Raw genomic sequence first — 22,880 nt, 5'->3', positions numbered from 1 at the left:
GTCTGCAGCCCAGCGCCCAGCCGCTGAACACGAAGCACGCTCGCACTTTGGCTCGGGTTCTAGAACATGGCGGCGTCCGTTATCGTGGCGCGGGGCAGCGTGATGGGAAGGTGGCCCTGGCGGCTATTATTCCCTCTGGGAGAGGCCGTCTACGGAGACCAGCGGTTCCTCCGTTGATCGCAGGCACATGGGGAATCGTGACGCCTTTTCCTCGCTGGTCCCACCTGGCGACGCCGATCCCACCTAGCGATCTCTGGCTGTCACAGGGGACGGCCTCCTCTTCGTTTCCCCCGCCCGATCGTCTGTCATGCAGGTGGGTGGGCTTTCCCATCGCGGAAGCCACGATCGGCCGGCCCTCCGCTGCTTTTGACCGTCCACCCGCTTACAGCAGCAGGGCTGCCAGCTCAAAATACGCCGCAAATCGGAAACCCCAGCTCCAAAACGCAGCAAGCTCCCCTGCCTCTGTGTCCCTCTCCGTACCTCTGTGTCCCTCTCCGTACCTCTGTGTCCCTCTCCATGCCTGTGTCCCTCTCTGTGCCCCTCTGTGTCCCTCTCCGTGCCTCTGTCCCTCTCCGTGCCTGTGTCCCTCTCCGTGCCTCTCTGTGTCCCTCTCCGTGCCTCTGTCCCTCTCTGTGCCCCTCTGTGTCCCTCTCCGTGCCTCTGTCCCTCTCCGTGCCTCTCTGTGTCCCTCTCCGAGCGCCTCTGTGTCCCTCTCTAAGCGCCTCTGTGTCCCTCTCTGCTCCTCTGCGTCCCTCTCTGCGCCCCTCTCTGCGCCTCTGTATCCCTCTCTGCGCCTCCGTCTCCTTCTCTGTGCCTCTCTCTCTCTATCCCCCTACCTCTCTAGCCGCGCCTGCGAGTTGGGGGCTATGCATGAGTGGATAGGGCAGGGCATGGGGTAAAAGGAGTGAATTAATAATATTAATATAATATCAATTAGTTAGTGTGTGTATGTGGGGGGTGGTTAGTGTGTGTGTGTGAGAGGTTGGTTAGTGTATGTGATGCTGCAGGCTGCCCTCTCCCCTCGCAACCGCGCGTTGAGGGGACGGGGCCCAACGGGTCCCACTTGGTCTAGTAAGTCATAAGACCATAAGTGGTAGGAGTAGAATTAGGCCATTTGGCCCATCAAGTCTACTCTGCCATTTAATCATGGCTGATCTATCTCTGTCTCCGTTCCTTGAAGAAAGCTTGTTTGTGACATCAATGTTATATCTAACTGTGAAGTGCCTTTGGACACTTTCCTACATTTTGAAATTATGTTCAGCAAAATCATTGTTGTTGTTGCATATGATAAGTTATTTGAAGTCAAGATAATACTGAACAAAAAGGATCCTGATGTGTACAATTGAAGCATTTAATATAATTCTAAATAAAACTACATTCTAATTTGTTTTTCTCAAAGAATATTTTTATGAACATCCCTTATTAATGAGTAGATAATCATGGGACTGCCAAATGCTTTGGTGTATACTATAATTCTGCGGTCTGCGATTACCAACAGGAAGAAGGTTGTTTCACTGAATTAGAATGAACAGGTAGGAGCTATATTTAGTTTTAAAAAGTAGATCCACAATGATAATCATTTCTGGATTACAACAGATCCATGTGCAACTTGGCATGCATTAATAAGATCAGAAAATTAGAAAGCATGGCTTTAGGGTATGTTAAGGTTTCTGGAGGAAATATTTTATATATTGTATGGTAATGCAGTAATGCAGCATCTTGTCATTAAAAGGCCTTCAGTGAATAATGATCATAGATGATAGAATTTTATATGACGATTGAAAATAATGCGGATCTATCCAGAATTTGGGTCGTAAATCTAAACAAAACAAGCTCTGAAGACATAAGGTGGTACTTTAGGAAACTTCATTAGAAGTTATGACAATTGACATGCAATGGCTAATTTTTCAAGTTTAATACATAGTTTCCCATAAATATACACTCCTATAATACTCAAACTCAACTGAAAAAGTGGTCAACAAAAATTAAAGGTTGTTATTAGATCAAAGCAAAAGGCTTATGTTGCTGTCAAAAAGCACAGTGAGCCTGAGGATTGGAAACATTTGTGTTTCAAAGAGTAAATAGAATGAGAATAATTTAGCGAGAAACAAAAAGACTATATAAAAACTTCAACTGATAAATATAAAAATAAAACTTCAATTAGCAATTACAAATTAACCATCTCAATTCCAATGACTGGGTACAGAAGCAAGAAGACTCGGATGCCATTGTCATGATCGTCTTCAATAAAAGAGACACATTTATTTGTAACTATAGAGGGATCTCCCAAGTACCTGTCCACAAGTAAAGTCATTGCCAGGGTGCTCCTAGGGTCCTTCCAGAGCTGCCTCTGTATCCAGAGTATGGATTCTGCCCATTTGGAGGAAAACTGTACATGGAACATGGTCTTCACCATGTGTCAACTCCAACAGAAATGGATGTAGAGAGGCAGCAGTAACCACAGTACATGTCCCTTTCTGATCTCTCAAAAGCACTTTAGTCTGTCATATGAGGAAATGTGAAACATCCTTCTAAAATGTGGTTGCCTACAGAAATTCATCATAATGGCATGCAATCCCAAATCTTAACTAATAGGTCCATAACAACCCAATCTCAGTGAAGGTCAATACAAGCAAAACCGCATCATCCCCACAACACTTTTTCGTTAATCTTTCACCATAACCCCCAAAGTGCCAGCACAGCCATCGATGTTGAAGTGCAATGTGTTTGAAGATCATGACCTTTTGTGTATAGGACTGTAGCAATCCTACCCTTCTGTCTACTTTGGAGTTGTGAACTACAACAGTCCCTTGAGGACAGAGGACAGATATCACCAGTGTGCTCTCTGCATAATCTTCCAAAGCATTTGAATGACAAGCAAACCACGTCAACTGCACCAAGCTTCCAAAGCAGAAGCTCAATTCCATCACATCATGAGATTATCAGGTGGACTGGGGAAAAGCTTCAAGGATGTTCACAATGCCCTTTTTTTAAAATTATGCATTCGATGGATATGGTTTTCTAAGGCTGAGCAAGCATTTAGTTGCCCATCCTTATATTCCAGGAATTTAATTCTGTAATAATGAAAGAACAATTATATATTTTTAAGTCAGGGTAGTATGTGGTTTGGAGAGCAAATGTCCAGGTGGTGTTGTGTACATGCTTTTTGCTGACCTTGTCCTGATAGCTGGTAGGGGTCATAGTTTGAAGGTATTATCTAAGGAATCTCAATGAGTTGTTGCAGTGCATCTTGCAGATGGTACAAGCTGCTGTTTAGGTGGTGGAGCATCCTCACTATTCACGAGAATCCCAAGTCCATGCCCACTCAATGAGAAGCAGCAGCATTTGGTGTGGCATTGGGAATCTTGAGCCAACTCACTGAATGCATGCAGAGTTCCATCATAAATGGTGGAGTGCACCACCTCTTGAACTGCCCACTCACCTGCCCAGTCACGCACCTCCTGCCACACTAGTGGCGGGGAGTATGTGGGTCCCAAATTAACTCCATCAGTCACCTGAAGCATTGTATAACCAAGTTACCCTCTATCCTGAGGACTGCATTATTTAGACATCAATAGGGTTTTGGACATTAAGGAAATCAAGACATCGGGGATTAGTACATGAGAGCAGCGTTGTTAAAAGATAAAACCATGGTCTCTTCCTTCAGAGGTGCAGGGAAAGCCTATGCAAGGAGTAGAGTGGCCTCCTCCTAGGTGTATTAAAGTTCTACAACACTGTGTTCAATATTACAGGACTAGAAAAAATGCATATCATGCATTATCTCTCTACATTGTAACCCATTAAAAACCAAATTGACGTTTACAATTTATACTGCACAATTTATCAGTCCAGGGTTTGAATCCATGCCCATTTGGGGTGGTTAGATAGTACCATTATACTGCTGCACCTGTTTGTAACTTGCCTAAGACACTGCTCAAAGATCAGATTGATGACTAGGAGAAACATTTGTAAGATAACAGAGAAAGGCTTGGAATGAAGAGGAGGAATTCGTGAGTGGCTTCGGTAGTGAGCTGATGTGAACACAATGGGCTAAATGGCCTCTTGTGCTGTTATCATTCTATGATATGTAAATTATTACAGTCTAAAGAATAGTCTAGGCAGTTGGAGGTTCATGGGACAAGTGAAAGCTTTGTTTTTGAGCTGCAACTAAGAAAAATACTAATAAAGATGCTGGATACCAGATTTCAAGATACCATATTTCTGTTTTCCTCATAGTTCTGGCTAGAGACTATACTTTTTTTGGTGATGCAGAAGTATATAAATTATCCAATATGAACAGAATTAGTATGATCTTGGTTCAAGAAGATACCTAGCCTTCAAACCCGTCCAGTGCTGTTGTGTGACTGTTTGGAGCTGGACCAATTTATTCTCTGGTAACTTTCCTATCTTCTTGCTATCTCCCAGCTTCCTTCTTGTGTGAAAGCCACTGAATACTATTTCTTTCCTGAGACCATGAATTAATCACAAAGAATTGCAATTGTGCCCATCATTTCTTATCTTTCAATCGTACTCGTTCTGAAATTGTGCCACAATTGTGCACATTATGTACAAATGCAGCTGATAGAGTAACCACCTTCTAAGTATCTCATTTGAATTTCTTAATTTTTGCTGCAGTCGGATAAGACTTTTTTTATAAGAGCAATAGGTTCAATAAAACCCATTATTTTAAAAAACATTTTTGACCTGATTTTGCACATTCCTCAATCCTGCCACATTCCAAAAATAAGCCTTTTGAAGGCATTTGTGTAGTTGCCTTCTAATATATTCTGAAGATTTAGGCAGATTATATTAGCTGGGGTTTTCTACTGCAATCCTCTTTACTGAACAATTCTTGAAACTGGAATAATCACGGCAGTCTCTGATGAATTTCGCATGAATTTCACTGGCTATAGAGTTTGCTGATTGCTGGAACAAAATATAATGAAAATATGTACAATATAAAATCACTAACTCATGATAGATTTATTCTTGTAGGACATTTGAATAAAGAGAAATAATTCATAGGAAAGGCTTTGAGACTTTTGAAGAATCCATCAGTTGATGAGATACACATGCATTGATGAAAGCATTAAAACAGCAATCAATTCTATGTTTTAGCACTGTGAACATCTGTATGCTAACCTATAGATGACTGACAAAACAGTCACAGAGGCTCACAGCGTGGAAACGGGCCCTTTGGCCCAACTTGCCCACACTATTCCTACCTGCCTGCATTTGGCCAATATCCCTTTAAACCTGTCCAAACAGTGTACTTGTTTCAAACGCCTGTTGCTCATTCATGTCATTTGGTGCACTAGTGTTACCTAACGCAAGAATCTTTAATAAGGTGTGCTAGAAAGTTCCAGATTAGTGAAACATTTAAACTATTTGATCAAACTCTGACCGATGTACTTCTAGACACTGACGCTTTTCGTATCTCTATTACTGACCTCCCCCAATAAAACAATGCAGAGGGCATGATGGTCATCATTTACTGAGAATTGTGGTTTTTAAAGCAGCGCTGGTTTTATTTTCTTAAATATGATCACTTGTGATTTATTTCAACTCATTAAATAACAAAAATAGGTGTTTTTGTGCTTGTTTTTAGCATGCAAATTTGCAACCATCTTTACAGTCCTGTAGCAAAAGGCAGTTAAATTCCAGGCAAGCTGCAGCGATCTTGTCAGTACTGGTCTCGTGAGCCATAATGAACATTCCATGGCGGTGGTGGAAGATGAAGGGGAAAGTCAGTGGTTGTACATAGTCTGCATACTCATCTCCTCAAATTGTGCCCTAAAGTTACGTGGTCAGCTGAGGAAGTGGGACATGGTGACCTCAGCATACCGAAGTGGAGGAGTGGCTACTAGCGGGGATGGACGACAAGTTTGTAGTGGTTGCAGGTCATGGTGCTGGTGGGAGCAGCTACTGGAGGCCCTACAGCAGCTGGGTGAGAGAGCAAACCGGGTGCAGTCTGCGGCAGTTCCATGGAGCAGCAGTGAAAGAAGCCGACAGCTTTGCACTCGGCCAGACCGACCCCAAACTCATTGATCCAGTGCAGCCAGGCCACTTGGCCTTAAAATTAGAAAATAAGAAAGTAGATATCTCCTTAGGCCAAGATCAGACTTTTCAATGACTTGTGACTTGAAGTTGAAATATGGCACGAGAATGTGACGACTCTTACATACTATTCCAGAAGAGGATCTACTTACAATCATTTCATTCTTTTACTCGTGTATGATTTTTCTCATCTATAATATGATTTGACTGGATTGCACGCAAAACAAGCTTTTCACTGTATCTCAGTACATGTGACAATAATAAATAATATTAAAATAAAATCTAAGGCTCTGATGTTTGGGCAGTATACCAATTGATTCATCTCCGATATCATGGAATTTGATGTCAGAAAAGAACGTTAAGGTTTTTAATTATATATTTAGATTGAGAGAAAATATCATGGAGGCATAAGAATTACTAAGTAGTAAAGAAAATGTAAGCTCATTACACATTTTGGATTAATTTATGACTGCAAGGCAAAGACATGGAAATATAAACTGGCAAAAGACAAATCATAGGACTGACATCAAATTTGTTATTTTGAAGGCTGATCAATACAGCAAATTATTTACTGGATACAAGAGTGGAGGGAATATACCCTGAATAATTTAATACATTGCCTACTTCTGTGATGGGAGGAGAGCTCTCAGCTGAATGTTTTCCCTCTGTGCTGGTTTTCAATGCAACCCCATATTCCTAATTTCCTTGGTGTAGTTGAAGAGTTGTATAGCATGGAAGCAGGCTATTCAGCCCAATTGATCCATGCTCACCAGTAGACACCCTTCTGTATTAATCCCATCGTCCAGCATTTAGCCCATAGCCATCTATGCCTATACTATAGAAGTGTCCAATCTGGTCACTTGCTAAATGCTGTCAACCCATAATCAACTACTCTCTCAGACAGTGCATTCCAGGTACTTCCCACACTCTGTGAGAAGAAGCCCTCCCCTCATATCATTCTGAATCGCTTCCCCCATTGCCCTATGTCTATGTCCTTTAGTTTTATCTATCTCTGATCGAGAGCAAAGTTTCCTGCAGTCTGGTCTCTATACTTTCCAATTTTATATACAACAATCATGGGCCCTGTTAACCTTCTCTGCCCCAGGGAGAGCTGAACTGCTCAAACTCATGCAACTGCAGCCTCACCAGCGCCATCGCATTCTTCCTTCAGCATGTACAAAATAAATAATTGATCTCATTTTTGAAAATACATAGTGACTGGACATCTTTAAATTGAGAATCTAAGATTTGACATCCTCTGGATGAAGAAGTTTCATCTTGGCTCATTTCTGAACTACTGTCTGCTTAGAGATGCACTGTGGAAACAGGCCCATCGGCTCACCAAGTCTATGCTGACCATCAATCACCCATTCTTACCAGTTCTATGTTAGCCCACTTTCTCATCCACTCGCTACGCATTCGGGGCAATTAACCTATGAACCCGCACGTCTTTGGGACATGCAAGGAAATCTGGAGCACCTGGAGGAAACCCACACAGTCACAGGGAGAAAGTGCAGACTTCACACAAACAGCACCCAAGGTCAGGATCTAAGCCTGGTCTCTGGCATTGTGAGGCAGCAGCTGTGCCACTGTGCCATCCTAACTCTCCAATTGAGATTGTGAGCCCTAATTCTATATATGTCAACCAAGGGAAACATCCTTTGACCTAGCCTGTCACATCCACTGAAACAAACCCATTTTTTGGTTGTCTCAATGAAATCTCACACCTCTCAAAGTTCATGACAATGGATCAAACGTTGTTTTTGTTTTATATGCATGTGGAAGCTTTCTGCATAGAAAATCAGTGCAACATTTTGGAAGGAGTTGATAGTTAGTATTCACCATTGCAAATTTTTAACATGAATACTGTAATATCTTTTTCAGTGCACAAGCCTATTTTTTGCACAAAGCAGCTCTCGGGCAAGTTCAGTACTGCGGCGTGACCTCATCTTTATTTCAGTGACTATATTTAATTTGAGAAGTGGCACTTTGACAGCCTTCCAGTTTTACATAGGCTGTTGTTGAAATTGTCATAGGTAGGTATTTCTAGAACCACATTTGTCAAATTTAATTAGAACAGCTGCGTTTTCTTCTCCACTGTTGCAAATCAGGGATGTCGCTCTATTATCCGTCTCAAGTAAATCCTCAGTTTAATTTTTTTAAAGTGCAGTTCATGTCTACTCATGATAAAGCAATAGACTGTTTTGTGGCTGTGTGCCAAACTGGGGGTGGAATGGGGATCAGGGTGAAATGACAGGAGTGCATTAGATTAAAAAATAAACAAGCAGATGGAGAGTCATACAGTGTGGAAACAGGCCCTTGGGCCCAATTTGCCCACGCCGACCAACATGCCCCATCTACTTTAGTCCTATCTGCCTGCACTCGGCCCATATCCCTGTAAACCTGTCATATCCATGTACCTGTGCAAATGTTTTTTAAACATTATAATACTTGCCTCAACTATCCCTTCTGGCAGCTAGTTCCATATACCTACTTCCCTTTGTATAGAAAAGTTGCCCCTCAGGCTCCTATTAAATCTCCCCCTCCCCCCCCCCCCCCCCCCCACCATAAAACAAGTTATTTATTTCTAAAGCCTTACTTCATCGGTACCAAAAAAGAATTGTTTGCCAAGCAACAAAATATTCTGAATGATGATTCACAATATCTTCACTTTAACCAAATTTTTGAATTGTAGTGTAACTAAACGTAATCAACTATTTCTCTCACCTTTCATCGATCAGATAGGCATGAAGAAATACAATTGTGCAAATTTGATGACTTGATTTATAGTAATAAGCATGGCTTTGCAACATAGGTCATCTATCATTCTGTTTCCAAAATATATTCTGTAAGCCTAGTTTTATTTGACCTTTTACTTAGGTGGAGATCCCTGCAGATGAGTTAGTGCCAAATGTCATGGCTCATCAGTCACTGCTATTAAATCTAGGAAGTAGGATTGGATTAGAATTGAAGTGGAACTCCATAGCTGATCTGGAGCTGCGATTTTACAAAGATACAGAGAGTAGCATTTTGCCAACACATAATTTTGGTGCAAAGGAATCCTTGAAAGGGACTCTGTTTTTCTTTGCAACAACAATCTTTGCAACGCTCACAAATCACAAGGTTACAGACTGGTGCTCCACAAAAATTTGGTTCCAAAACACACAAATCCACTTAGACACTTCTGTGTATTACTGACTTGTGCACTAAGGAATTAGTTGTTTTTAAGATGAGATGTTAAACTGGGCCCCTGTCTCCTCTCAAAGATATGAGATTCCATGATGCTCTTTTGTTGAAGAACAGGGGATTTATCCCTGGTGATCTGAACAATACATATTCCTCAATCACCAAAAGTTAAAAAAAGTTTGACTTGTCACTATCATGTTGATGTTATGGCATTAAACTTGATTTCCTAAATGTTAACAGTAATTGCATATATAAACTACTATATTGGCTTTGGGGTTCTTTGGGAGATCCTTAAATTCATAACAAGCATAATCTAAAGACACAATTTTTCATTTTCTTTGAGATAACAGCTATCGCACAAATGAACCATACAAATATTTTCTACAAATATATTTTAAAAGATGTTAGCACATTTTCAGAGGCACAATTTCATGCATTTGTCCTTCAATAATACTTACCTTTCCATATGATATAATATCTCCAGTTGCTGTATCATTATACCAAATATGACTATGGTAATCCAGAAAAAAAATCACCAACATTTGCTTTTGTTGTCCCTGAAGGCAAATGCATGCTCCAGTTTGATTTATTTACTGCTACAGTCTACCATAATGCAATTTAGTCAACAGCAGTAGTCAACTAGTGATAGTTGGCTGAGCCTGATTAGAGGCTTGCTAATAACTTAGCCAGTTTTAGCTCCTTCAGAGGTTGGAGTTACAACCAGGCAAGAAGTTATTTGCAGTTACCGTCCTGTGGGTGAGCTTCCCTTGATTGAAGAAAACCTGAAGCATGAACTGTAAAATTGTAAAACTGTAAAATTTTAAAAGGCTATAAAGGCTCCACAGATCTCAATTAAATTCTAGATAGGCTTTTGAGCTTTTATCTTGACATAGGTTGATTTGTTCAAATACACCAGGCTCTGAGGGAAATAGCCATCACACAATCACATTGTTACAAAACAGGTAGAGGATTTAAGATTTGAGGAAACAGTAAAAATGTTCCTCAAGTGAAAACAGTGAAACTACTAATCCTATTTTCACCTATTGAATGATATTTTCATTGGTCTCCCACCTTGTCAAAGAGATCCATTCTTCAAATTAGATGTTGATATAGAAAGTTTCTGAGTGCGTTTTGAATCTGTTATTTTCCAAGATATGACCAGAAGGTGCTACTGTTTGACTGCCTTTACAAACTTGATCATGAATGTTGATTTCTCTAATATCAAGTAACCCATCTCCATCTCCCCACCCCTCTCCCACACTAGTTGTCCTGCCAGTTCCACTGTTCGCATCCAGATATCTCTTTGTTATCACGTCTTCCACAGCCAACAATGGACCATTGTGGGCTCCACCTCTCCTTAGTCTTCGGTGACGGGTCTGATTTGTTCTGAACAATTTCATAGCTTTAGTTTCTCACTCAGACTCTCAGTCTGAAGAAGGGATTCGGCCAGAAATGTTACCTATACCTCTTCTCTAGAAATGCTACCTGACCCGCTGAGTTACTCCAGCATTTTGGGTCTATCTCTGATTAAGTACTCTTTAACTTCTGAATATGTGGCTTTTAGAAAGGATACTAAGTTTGGACATAAAACGTTCTTCCTTCCAAGAAAATTATACCAAGATAATCTAAATAAGAAAATAAGATAGCAGACTGATAATTGTATCTCTAAATCAAACTATTATTCAAAACAAGTGAATACTCTTGATTTAACATTAAGTACAGAAGACGCAAGAAATTGGAATCATTGGCAGAGGTAAAGTTTAGTTTGGAGATGCAGTGTGGAAACAGGCCCTTGGGCTCACTGAATCCACTCCAACCATCGGTCACCTGTTCTTACTAATTCTGTTATCCTACTTTCACATCCGACACACTGGAGGCAATTGGCAGAAGCCAATTAACCTACGAACCTGCACATCTTTGGAATGTGGGAGGAAACCGGAGCCTCCATAGGAAACCCACATGGTCACAGGGAGAACGTGCAAACTCTGCATAGACAGCACCCCTAGTCAAGGTCGAACCCTAGTTTGTGGCATGTGAGGCAGTGGATCTAACGCTGCACCACTTTGCCACCTAGTAAATTGCTATTTCTGCATTCAAGTGAAAGAAAGAGTGTGAATATATAGGGTCAAAGGTTATCCTCCTCTTTAAAACCAGCAATGGAATTTATATAAAATAACAATGTGGTTTCCCTAACTTAGTTAAGCCTCTGCTGTTTGAGGCATAACAAAGTGAGGAAATGCAATTACTGATCACATTTTACCATGATTATATTTTCTCACTCTGCTGTTTGCTGGGGTTGTTTGCTACATACCGATGAGAGATTACTTCTTATTTTATTAGTGACGCTCATTGGTCATGATATTATTAAATGGATTCCCATGAGAAAAAGCAATATATTTTGTGAAAACTTTAAAAAACTTGAATTAATCAGGGATTCCAAACCAATTTTGACTCGAAACGTCACCTATTCCTTTTCTATAGAGATGCTGTCTGACCCGCTGAGTTACTCCAGCTTTGTATGTCTATCTTCAATGTATTTTTAACCTATTAAATTTATATGCTGACAAAGCCTTTCCTCGATAAGTTAGTAAGTGGACTATGATAAACGCTAGGAACGCTGATGAATAATCTTCCACCTGAAACAACTCAATTTCTCCGTTAGCTGATCCTGTTTGACCTGCTGAGTGTTTCCAGCTTTTTTCCCTTTTCTGTATCAAATTCCCAGCATCTGCAATTTCAAGATGCTTAAAGTGGCCTGAGTATCTATGGGCCATGGAAGAGGTAAAATAGCTGGATATTTCTGTCCTAAAACCTCTCTCTAAGCCCACACAAAAACTGACATCCAAACTTGGATTAGGATAAGATTATGCTCAGCTATGTACCTTTACTGTGACTTGATGACCAACATTAAAGAGTAGGCAGGCAGGTTTCATATTTCTTTGAACAAAAACATCTATTTATATTATTCCTGTAAACTTTGCAGTGAGTGTTAAAAAACAAAAACGTGATACAGTTGAGTAAAGAGATGAATGGTTAAATCACCAAAAAGATTGATTAAAGTATAGGTCATGAGGAGGAAAGAGTATGAAGCATAAATGGAGCATAAATATCTTACAGTTCTAGGCTGGAGCAGTTTAGAGGTGGAAAGGTGCTAGACCTGGGAGAAATTTTAAAATTTAAAGTATAATGTTTAAAATTGATAGTTAAACATGAACTCATATAATATTTTAAACTCTTTTTTCACATTCCAGACTCCAAAAAACACTAAAGGTACACAGCCCTTCTATGGAGAGCAATTATTTCTACTCAGACTTGTGATTAATTCCAAACATTCCCATACACTTGGCCTTTGAGCATGGAGTTATAAAACAAAAACTCAACTCCTTAATGTTAAATACAGATTTAGAGAAAATATAATAGTATATTGCAACATTTGAATGAACCAGATAAGCCCCAGATTCTGATTTAAAACATTGTGGGAGAGAGATTTGTTTTCATGACATTGAATGTACACCAGCATCGATTCATGGCGGAGTCTGTCCCCAGTCTGTTAGACCCTATGGGGAAACGAATTTAATTCAGATTAAGATGTGCACTTATAAAAAGAATGTGCTACAAGGACAAACTAAACACAACTGAATGCGAAAAGTAATAACAACAGATGAAAGGCAGAAAAAACCCCAATAGGTTGTGGGTTGCAGAAATGTCACTAAAGTAAGTATGAAAAAATGTTTAGTATGAGTAGTTCAATTGAATGAGAATTTAAAAAAGAACAAAAAAGGAGGCAGGGTGTGTGGGTGGGAAGCATTACATCTGAAATGTGGTATCATATGAAAAATAGAGGAGATAATTTATTTTTGAATTCTTCAGGTACAAAATATATATGAAGAAATATGCTCAACATTGGTAAGAAGAGATGCGCATGTGTTAAAACGATGGTAGACATGAATAAATCTAATTTCAATGTTCAGTATTTATGCAATCCATTCCGAACTGAAAATTAGTCACACCGTCCCCGGCCAACAATTGGTCCATTAGGGAACCACCCTGCTTGAGGTCATCTGTTACCGCCCCGATTAGTCCTGGCCCTTTCTTGCTTCCAGTTCTCTTCTCTTCCCCCTCCCTGCCCCCCCCACAATCTGTCTGAAGAAGGGTCCCCACCCAATACGTTACCTGTCCACATTCTCCAGAGATGCTGCCTGACCCGCTGAGTTTCTCCAGCATTTTGTCTATATCCTTGAGAAAGAATAATGTTTTGTTCACTGATTCCTTAAAATAAAAAAAATAGGAAATACAAAAGCTTGTCTTGTTCAACCTTTCAGACAAAATTTATTTAAATGAAAGTCAAATCTTCCTGCAGAAAACCAGGCTCCATAGATAACATCCACGTCAAAAGGTTGGATGTTTAAATTGAGTGAATGATCTCTAAGAGAAGGTAAACGGTGCTATGACTCATCTAAAAAAAACAACAAATTCCAGCTTTATCTTTTCAGTCTTGTTTAATATATTACTGTGGATTTCATTGAAGTATTTAATGTTATTAGTGGAAAGGTTGGCTGGGTCTTATTACATTGCTAAAGCTGGCAGTTAAGAGTATGATTCTTGGAATCGTCTCCAAAACTATGACACCTTGTGATTTGGTTTTTAAATCATAAATGAGGCAGTGCAGGTAATAGTAGACACAAGGTTCATTTTTACCAGGGCAATTTGAAAACTTCATTTCAATTAAATACTTCGAGAATAAAAAGCAGTGGTGGTTGTTGTGCCCAAATGTAACAAAATACATCTTTGCACAGAGTGGTCGAATATTAATTGCCCTCTGAAAAGGTCTTGTGATTCACTTAATCCAGGGGTCAATTAGGGATGGAGAATAAATGCTGGATTACCAGTATTGTACACATCCCATGAATATGAAAAGTCAGCAGAGTACAAAACTGACCTGAAATGTTCATGCTATGTTTAACTTTGTTCAATGAAGAACTAATTTTTCATTGGTACATCTTACTTTTAATATCAATTTGCACTCCTTAAAATTATAGCAGCCTTTCACGGAACCTTATCAAGATGGTTGAATTTAATTCTTTGTCATATTACTCTGCAGTGCTTAACTAAGGTGTCATTTCCTCGAAGAGAGTACTTATTCTTACTGAATCAGTGGCTCAGAATTTGTAGTCACTGGCATAGCAACTGTGACATCATTGACCTCCATGAAAACGCCCACAAAGATCTAGCAATTTCTTTGATCAGAACTTTTCTGATGAATGGTTCGGATAGGGAGCACAGACAACCAGTAGCTTTGATGTCATCAAGCTGGCTGCTATATAATCAATTACATGAAATAAATCAGCCTACCCGAAGTGACAGTAAACCAATGATTTTTTAAAAACATATAGGTATTAAATAAAGACTGACATATGATAATACTGTAAATTTTATTAAATAGTTATTTTACTATTTTGAGATTAAGGTAAATAAATTATAAGGAATTAATATAAATTAGTTTATTAGAGCTAGATAATTTGCTCAGCAGCACCAATAGGTAGCTAGCAACTGGTCATTGACATAATTGCATAAGGATTTCAGGATGTTTCACAGTGGGACCCAGTTCACAAATAGCTTAAATTCTCTTTTGCTCAAATTCATTTCCTTTGAATGAGGAGATACTGCAAAAAAAAAACAAACCAGGCTCTGAAACACTGACAGTGCCTTTGGTCACTACACTGAGTGATGCATGCAAGGAGTTTCACTAAGCAATGATAGGAATACTGATACTTCTGCATTATTACCACCACAAAATCACATTAAATGTATTGATTCTTGTAGAATTTTCCCAGTCATATATATTGTGGAATCTACTCTTTGGCCCTTATTTATATAAGTAAGTATAAGTATAAGTATCCTTAATTGTCATTCAGACCTTTTGGTCTGAACGAAATGTTCGTGCCTTGCAGTCACACATAGAATAAAATAACAAAAACACACAATAAACACGAATTTAACATCCACCACAGTGAGTCCACCAGGCACCTCCTCACTGTGATGGAAGACAAAAGTCGTAAAGCCCTTGTCTCTTCCCTCCTTGTTTTCCCTCTGCGCTGAGGCGATCCAGGCTTCCGATGTTGTGACCCCACCGGGTGATGGTAAGTAAGTCAGTCCTGCGGCTGAATCCGAGCTCCGCGAACGGGCCGGTTCAAACTCCGCAGCCCGAAGCGGTCGAAGCTGCCGAAGCTGCTGCCCTCCAGTCCAGCAGACGAAGCTGTTTTTGCGGGAGCTCCGGAAAAACAGGTCACCGACCTGCGAGCTCCCGACGATGTCGTCCACTGGGCCCACAGGCCGAGCTGGGCGGAGCTCCAACACTGGCGATCCCCGGCAAAGGATCCCAGGACTCACATGTTAAAGTCAGCGCCGCCCGCGGCTGGAAGCTCCGCAGACCACAGCTCCACGGTGTTAAAGTCAGCAGGCCCAACACTCCGGAGCTCTAACACGGCGATCCCCGGTAAGGCATTGCCCGCTCCGCGGTGGTAATTTAGTGCTGCGCCACTGGTGAAGCTTTGGCCGGTCTCCGGCAGGAAAGGCCGCGCCAATCCAGATGGTAGGCCGCGAGGGGGTGGGGGTGGGGGGGGTGAAGATGCAGCTTGGAGAAAAGACGCATCCTCGACCAGAGAGTGACTGGGACACGGTTTCCCCTCTTTCACCCCCATCCCCCACATAAAAAAACACTAAAAGACCTCCAAAAACATACTTTTTGACAGACTAAAAATAACAAAAAGGGTGAAAGGACGGACAGCTGCTGGCGAGGCTGCCACACTCGATGGCGCCACTACTCGCCATCATTAGATGTGCAGCTCAGCTCACAAGATGTCTGTGTGCTGTTTGTTAATTTTGTATTTGGTTCCTTTAGTTTTACATTGTAAGATAGGTAATCTATCTGCAATAACATCTCCATTACTTATTAGCGATGCATCCTGCACCTTCTTTTCAAATTCTTTCTGACCACTTCATCTTCCCAAAAAGAGGATAAGATGCTCTACATCAACATGTAACTTTCAACTAACTTTGTGAATCATGATCCCAAATAACTTTGGTTTACAAACACAATTTAAAACTGTCCCTTTTTTCTCAGCACTTCTCTTTGATAACATCTTTGACATAACTTGATAATTTTCCTTTTAGGTTCTGCTCCAACATATGTATTTTAATGTCTAGCCACTTGTTTCTGTTCAAAACATCAACGTGCTAAGGCACTTCAATTGCCATTTTTACAAGCATATACTAAATTTTACATCTTTTTAAACTTTTAATTGGTCTACATGTTTCGACATTTTTTCACACAAGTTTCCTTGATCTGTGTTGAACTCACTTATGTCAACATGGGAAATGCATTTTATTTATAGTCAAATTGCCCTCACCCAGTCTGTTGCATGGTATACGTAGGGATGAAACTAGACTTCAATGTGACAGATACATCACTTCCATACATACGCACACTATGCATGTACTTTATCATCTTACTGACAACTTCTTGTTTTGCAACGCAGATGATAGGCTTTTAACCATCTTTAATGATTCACTGGTCTTGGGTTGAGCATTAGTCAGGAAGTGTTGAAATGTGAACAGCTGCTTCACAAAGGGAACAACATTACTCACCAAAGAACACCAGAAATGGGGAGGGTGTGTTGGGATTCTCTCTTCTTAACACAGTTGCTATTCCATCCTGTGTTTTCTCCTAAAACACCTAACCTGGGCTGAGGTACAGTTCCAATGGTAGTGGTCATCTTGTGTAGTATGTATCAACAGTACAATCCAAATTATAATTGTATATTTACTCTTAACTGTTCTGTCAATCATCTGAGGCACCTTTTCAAATACTGTATAGCTGCACAAAGTACAAATGCACAACACATTAATTATCGCTTGTTCAGAATTTCAAACTGGTTCAGTGAATTTGATGAACTTGACCTGCCTTGTGTGAGCTGATTTACTGTTGCTATGCTTTTCAGCTACTTTCTTTTCCCAATATTTATCCAGTCAACATCTCTTAATACAAAGTAAACAAGTGTAGATACGCAAAGCGTTGCAGTAACTCAGCAGGTCAGGCAGCATCTCTGGAGAACACAGATAGGTGATTTTTCATGTCGGGTGCTGTCTGTGTGGAGTTTGAACGTTCTTCCTGAGACCGCATGGGTTTTCTCCGGTTTCCTCCCACATCCCAAAGATGTGCAAGTTTGCAGGCTAATTGGCTTCTGTGAGGTTTGCAGGTTAATTGACGTGTGTAGGAATGAACTAGTGTATGGGTGATTTCTGGTCAATGTGGACACTATAAGCCGAAGGGCCTGTTTCCACGCTGCATCTCTGAACTAAACTGAAAGGATGAGATTGTTTTAGGCGATTGTCAAAATTACCCTTTTTTTAATTTTAAGTGTACATTTTTTCTCACATTTTCTAAGATTTCAATTGGTGTTGAATTCTGATTCACGCTCCTTCTAAATTCACCCATTTCTCAACCCCCTGGTCTGGCTAGTTATGGAGATACACCATCTGTTCCACTGTTCACCCATGTCAGAAGTCTTGTTCCCTTCTCTGTGCAGTCATCAGTTTGCATTTTCAGCAGTTTTCTGTGGAAAATAATTAAAACCAAATGTACAGAATAAGCCGAACACTGGATGTCATGAAATGCTCTGGTTCAGCTAAATCTGGTCCACTATTTCTATATGTGTAGGAAAGAACTGCAGATGCTGGTTTAAATCACAAAAATTTAAAGACACAAAATGCTGGACCCAAAACGTCACCCATTCTTCCATTAATTCTATAGCCAATAGTTAGTGTTCTATCAAATGAAAGTAAAGGGCCTGTCCCACTTACGTGTCCTTGGCACGCAAGTTACGCGACCTCGTGGTCGCGTTGAGCCGCGACGGTCCCGCGAAGGTCGCAAGCGATTCCATGCGTACGCACAGCCGTCTGGAGCACGTGACGTCATTTAAAGATGGACACACAGCTGGAGTAACTTCAGTCTGAAAAGAAGGGTCTTGACCCGAAACGTCACCCATTGCTTCCCTCCAGAGATGCTGCCGGTCCCGCTGAGTTACTCCTGCATTTTGTGTCCATCTTCAATTTTCTTGGCCCCGCTTTGGGAGTAAAAGTGGGGGTGGATCCGGACCGCAACGACCGTGAGCCCCAGGCTCCTGCTGCTGTTAGAGGTGAGACGTTGCGTCGCGCCACGGTCTTGGGCCTGTCCCACTTTGGCAGTCAGTTACGCGACAGGCCGTTGGCACGCGAAGATTTTGTTCGCTACAAAAATTTCGGAGCCCCGCGCGATGTCGCTCACAACTACATACCCCGGGGTTGCGTAATTTGCGTGCCAAGGACACGTAAGTGGGACAGGCACTTAAGTTGTCCTTTCCATATTATCTGTCACAATCTGTGGTTTAAGGATATTTTAATTCTTCGACTTTAACAGATGATGAGCACTGCTGTGCAATTCTGTTATTTCAGCCTTGATCTTGGATGGAATAAATGTACACCATTGTAATGCGGCTTTTACACGGGGCGACTTGACGCAAGAGTTAACCAGAGTTCAACATCGTGGGAACCTCGTGCGATAACAGTGCGGCATTCGTGGACCACCGTGGACCACCGTAGCGCTAACGGCAGGTCATCGTGTAACTTGGTCACTCGGGAGAAAATTCAAGAAAATTGGAATTTCTCCAAGAGTGACTTGTACACTTGTGGTTGAGTATTGCAACATTATATGAACGTAGTGGCCAGTGCGATATCCGTGCGATATCCGTAATAACTCTTGCGGGTACCGTGGGAACTCCTGCGAACGGTGAACCCGGAAGCTGGACAGAGGGGACAGAAGGTGATTAAAAAAGGTGGTCTCAAAAGGACACATGGGAACATGTGTCCTTCGAGGACGTCCCACCTAATTGTCATTGTTGGATAATCTTTTTAACAGGAACACTTGCAGAGATGGCTCCCAGAAAATCTCAAAGGAAGGGGGAAAAGCGGGTCAGAGATGTTTTTGCCATGCAGGAGAATGAGAAGGAGACGCAGCAAGAGAGACAGGTGGAGAGGCAACAGGAGATGCCACAGATAACACTGCCTGTGGGCTCCTTGGAGCAGGGAGAGGGTGAGCAAGGTGCAATTCAGATTGCCTCCCCAGTAGCCGTTGTAGGAATAGCCTCTACAGACGCTTATGTAAAGGGAAGATGGCAGAAGGTAAAGCCATATAACTTCACCAGGGAACAAGAGGGGGAACTTGTAGAATGGTTCCAATTTAACGAGATTCTGTACGATAAATCCAGAGAGGATTATAGAAATAGGGAGAGGAAAAGGAACCTGCTGGAGACGAAGGCTGCCGAGTTTCCCGAGTGCTCATGTGAGTTTATATAACGATATATAAGTTCATCAAGAGGAGAACCATTTAATGTTATCCAAGATTTTAAAACATACATTGCTATTGATGTAAAAGTTCTGTGTTTGCAGTAAACTTAAACTTCTCTTATAAGTCTGTCTGTCTGCCCTGCAGCTGCAAAGTAAAAAAGTCGCAGACAGCTTTTACACCCTCTGTGTTTGAAGTTTAAAGAGCCATAAAAAGAATTATGCATGAGGGCAGGCAATTCTCACTTGTAATGCTTGCCTTTAAAAAGGCCATCTGTATTTACCAACTTGTGCTCAGGTATCCAAGAAGCACAAGAAATAGCACATTAAATGCGGAGGGCAGGCTCTATTTACTGTTCAGAACTTTTAATATAACGGAATACATCCAATGCTTGAAGTTCTATTTAATTCCACCACTCTACTGTAATGCAGATGACCAACTCATGCAATGGTTCACTAATCAGAGGACCGTCTATGGAAAGGTCACCGCACTTGGGACCAAAACAGGGTCAGCTGTCAGTCTTCTTCAGCAGAGGTCCCAAATTATTCTTTAACTCATTAAAGAGCTCGGGTGAAATTCTGACAAAGTTTTTGAATGCACTTGTATCCTCTTCGCACAGCACATTAAGCAGTTGCTCATATTGTCCAAATTGAGCTCTCCGTTGAAAGATGGGCTTCACCCAGTGAGACTTCCTCTTAATTCTCTTTTTAATTAATTTCTCCCTTCTGCCTTCAAGCAAACGTTTTCGATGCACATAGTGGGCAGCTGCATGCAGCGCGACAATGAAAAAAACCAACATCCTGTACTCGAAATTATTTCGTAAAGGCATGTCTCCAAATGAGCCGATTCAACCAAGGGAGGATATATATAGTGTGTGAAAAAAAAAGTTACATCATTTGTGTCACGTGTAGTTCACGATGTTCATTCAAGATTTAACGCGACTGCTCGGGAAACGGCCAAGTAACTCGCACGAATAACATAAATGCCGAGTACCGTGGGAACTCTTTATCTACTGCCGTTATATCGTGCGAGACTCGTGCTGGACCACGACCTCTTCACTCTGGTGACATCTTGCGTCAACTCGCCCCGTGAAAAGGGGGTTTTACTATGTATTATGACCAGCTGTACTCTGCATGCTGTCAGATATTTTCTGTGTATTACTACAAAATCTACCAAAATAAACAGGCATTTATTTAAAAAGAGTTCATTTCGTTGGCTGAGTAGGTATGTATGGAACACAGAGTATACTTCAATAGAAGCCTTGTGATTAGTTGCTAGGCAAACCTCAGGCGGAAGAAAAATAAATGTGTTTCCACTATGACAAGGTCAAAGTCAGGGTGATTCTCACTGTAAAGCCTTATTTCAGGCTGCTGTTGAGCTGTGCCACATTTTTCTACGTACTGTTGCTTTGCGTTAGCCAAGTACAGCTGTACTGGAAAAGTACAGTTTCGATCATTGGAGCTTGCAATTGGGCCTATAAGGGACATTTGGCTGCAATACAAAACTCTCACATCCTGCTCTTCAGAAGGGACTCCTCCTTTCTTTTCAGATATCTTTCTCCTGTTTTTCAGTCAGTTCTGATTGATAAACATGAAACAACTTGCCGTTTTTCAATTTCTTCTGGCCACTTCAAGATGAACCTGCTAAAACCATGTGGAGGTGTAGTGGCTGGCATTCTTTTACTTGAGGTTTGTTTGGCAAAGAATTGTACGGCACCCTGCCAATTACTGTTGGAATGATGTGCCTGATCCTTCAAAATAGCACTGTCCGGCTTTCACCTTTATTAAAAGGTGGTTTTCTGTTAGGCAACAGCATTGTTGTGATTCAGACTTAAAGTAAAATCATTAAATGCTGGAGATACCAATCTGATAAAGTCATTGACCTGCGTGACGTGCAAATGACGCCCAAGTGGGACAGGCCCTTTACTCCTTTGTCTCCCTGTCTCTTTTAGTCCTTTTAATCTCCTTTTCATCTCAAGCCTGTGTCCACCTGCTTGCCCTCATGTGTATCTACCTATTCTTTGCCAGGCTTTATCTCACCAACCCCTCTCTTCAAGCGTTCTATCCCCAACTACAATCAATCTGAAGAAGCCTTGTTTATCCATGTCGTCGAGATGCTGCCTGACCCACCGAGTTACTCCAGCACTGTGTGTTCGATGGAAGTTGCCAGCATCTGCAGTTGCCTGTCAGCATTATGCCCTTCATTACAAAGAGATTAGAGTTTAAGATTCAAGAGGGATTGTTGCAATTGTACATGGCGTTACTGAAGCCATACTATACATTCCTAGGATGATTGGGCTGTCCTATCAAGACAGGCTAGACAGTTTGTGTCTGTATTTCTTGGAGTTTAGAAGAATTAGGGGTAACTTTATTCAAATATACCAGATCCCAAAGGGAGCGGCAGAGTAGATAAAGGGATGTTACCACAAAATAGAACTTAAATTGCATAGAAATTTCTTTCGGGAGAGGGAAGTGAATATTTGAAAAATTCTGCAGCCTATGGTAGTGCAGGTAGATTATTAGATTATTTAAAGTGGAGATAGATAAATATTTGAAAGATTGAGGAAATTAGGGTAATGGGGAACTGGCACAAGAGAGGATTTAAGGCCAGTGTGAGATCAACAATGATCATACTGATTGGTGGGCCAGGCAGGAGGAGCCTAGTGGGCTATATCTGCTTCTGATTTCTGTATTATTGTAATTTGATTATAATATAGAAATGTTTTAATACACAAAGAATCACACAATTTTACAACAGACTATTCGGCACATGAGGGACAATCAACCTGCTGGAGGAACTCAGTGGGCCGAGCAGCACTTTGGGGCGGGGTGGGGGAAAGAATAGGTTTGGTTCATGATTTTTCTCCATTTGTCCAATCTAAGTGATTCTCTATAGGACCTTAGCAATCTACTTTATCAAAGCAACATTCAACATTCTCTGAAACTATATACATTCATTTCTTCAACAATATCCAGTTAGATTTTAAAGGATGATGGCATATTTGTGCTTATTTCTGGGTTACCATAATTACCAGTTATGTTGGTACTGAAATGTCAAAAATGTTCTGGAAACTCTAACAGTTTTGAATTAACTTTTCTCTTTTCATGTAATGATCAAGTGCTTCAAATTAATACTTTATACACTTTATATGAGGAAAGGAATCAATATTCATGGCTTTCATTTGTAATTAATAGAGACATAAAGTAAGAGATTAAACTCCTGAAATAAACCTATAATGCTGTTGCCTAACAGAAAA

General features: G+C 40.9%; 1 protein-coding gene across 1 annotated transcript in view; it reads right to left on the bottom strand.

Moving 5' to 3' along the window:
• The window catches only part of bsn (bassoon presynaptic cytomatrix protein), a 322,179-nt gene that overhangs the window by 13,952 nt on the left and 285,347 nt on the right, over positions 1–22,880 (bottom strand). The gene's annotated exons all lie outside the window — the stretch shown is intronic.

This window comes from Amblyraja radiata, chromosome 18 (genome assembly GCF_010909765.2).
Source record: "Amblyraja radiata isolate CabotCenter1 chromosome 18, sAmbRad1.1.pri, whole genome shotgun sequence".
In the NCBI taxonomy this organism is placed as follows: Eukaryota; Metazoa; Chordata; class Chondrichthyes; order Rajiformes; family Rajidae; genus Amblyraja; species Amblyraja radiata.
This window is presented reverse-complemented; position numbering and strand designations above follow the sequence as displayed.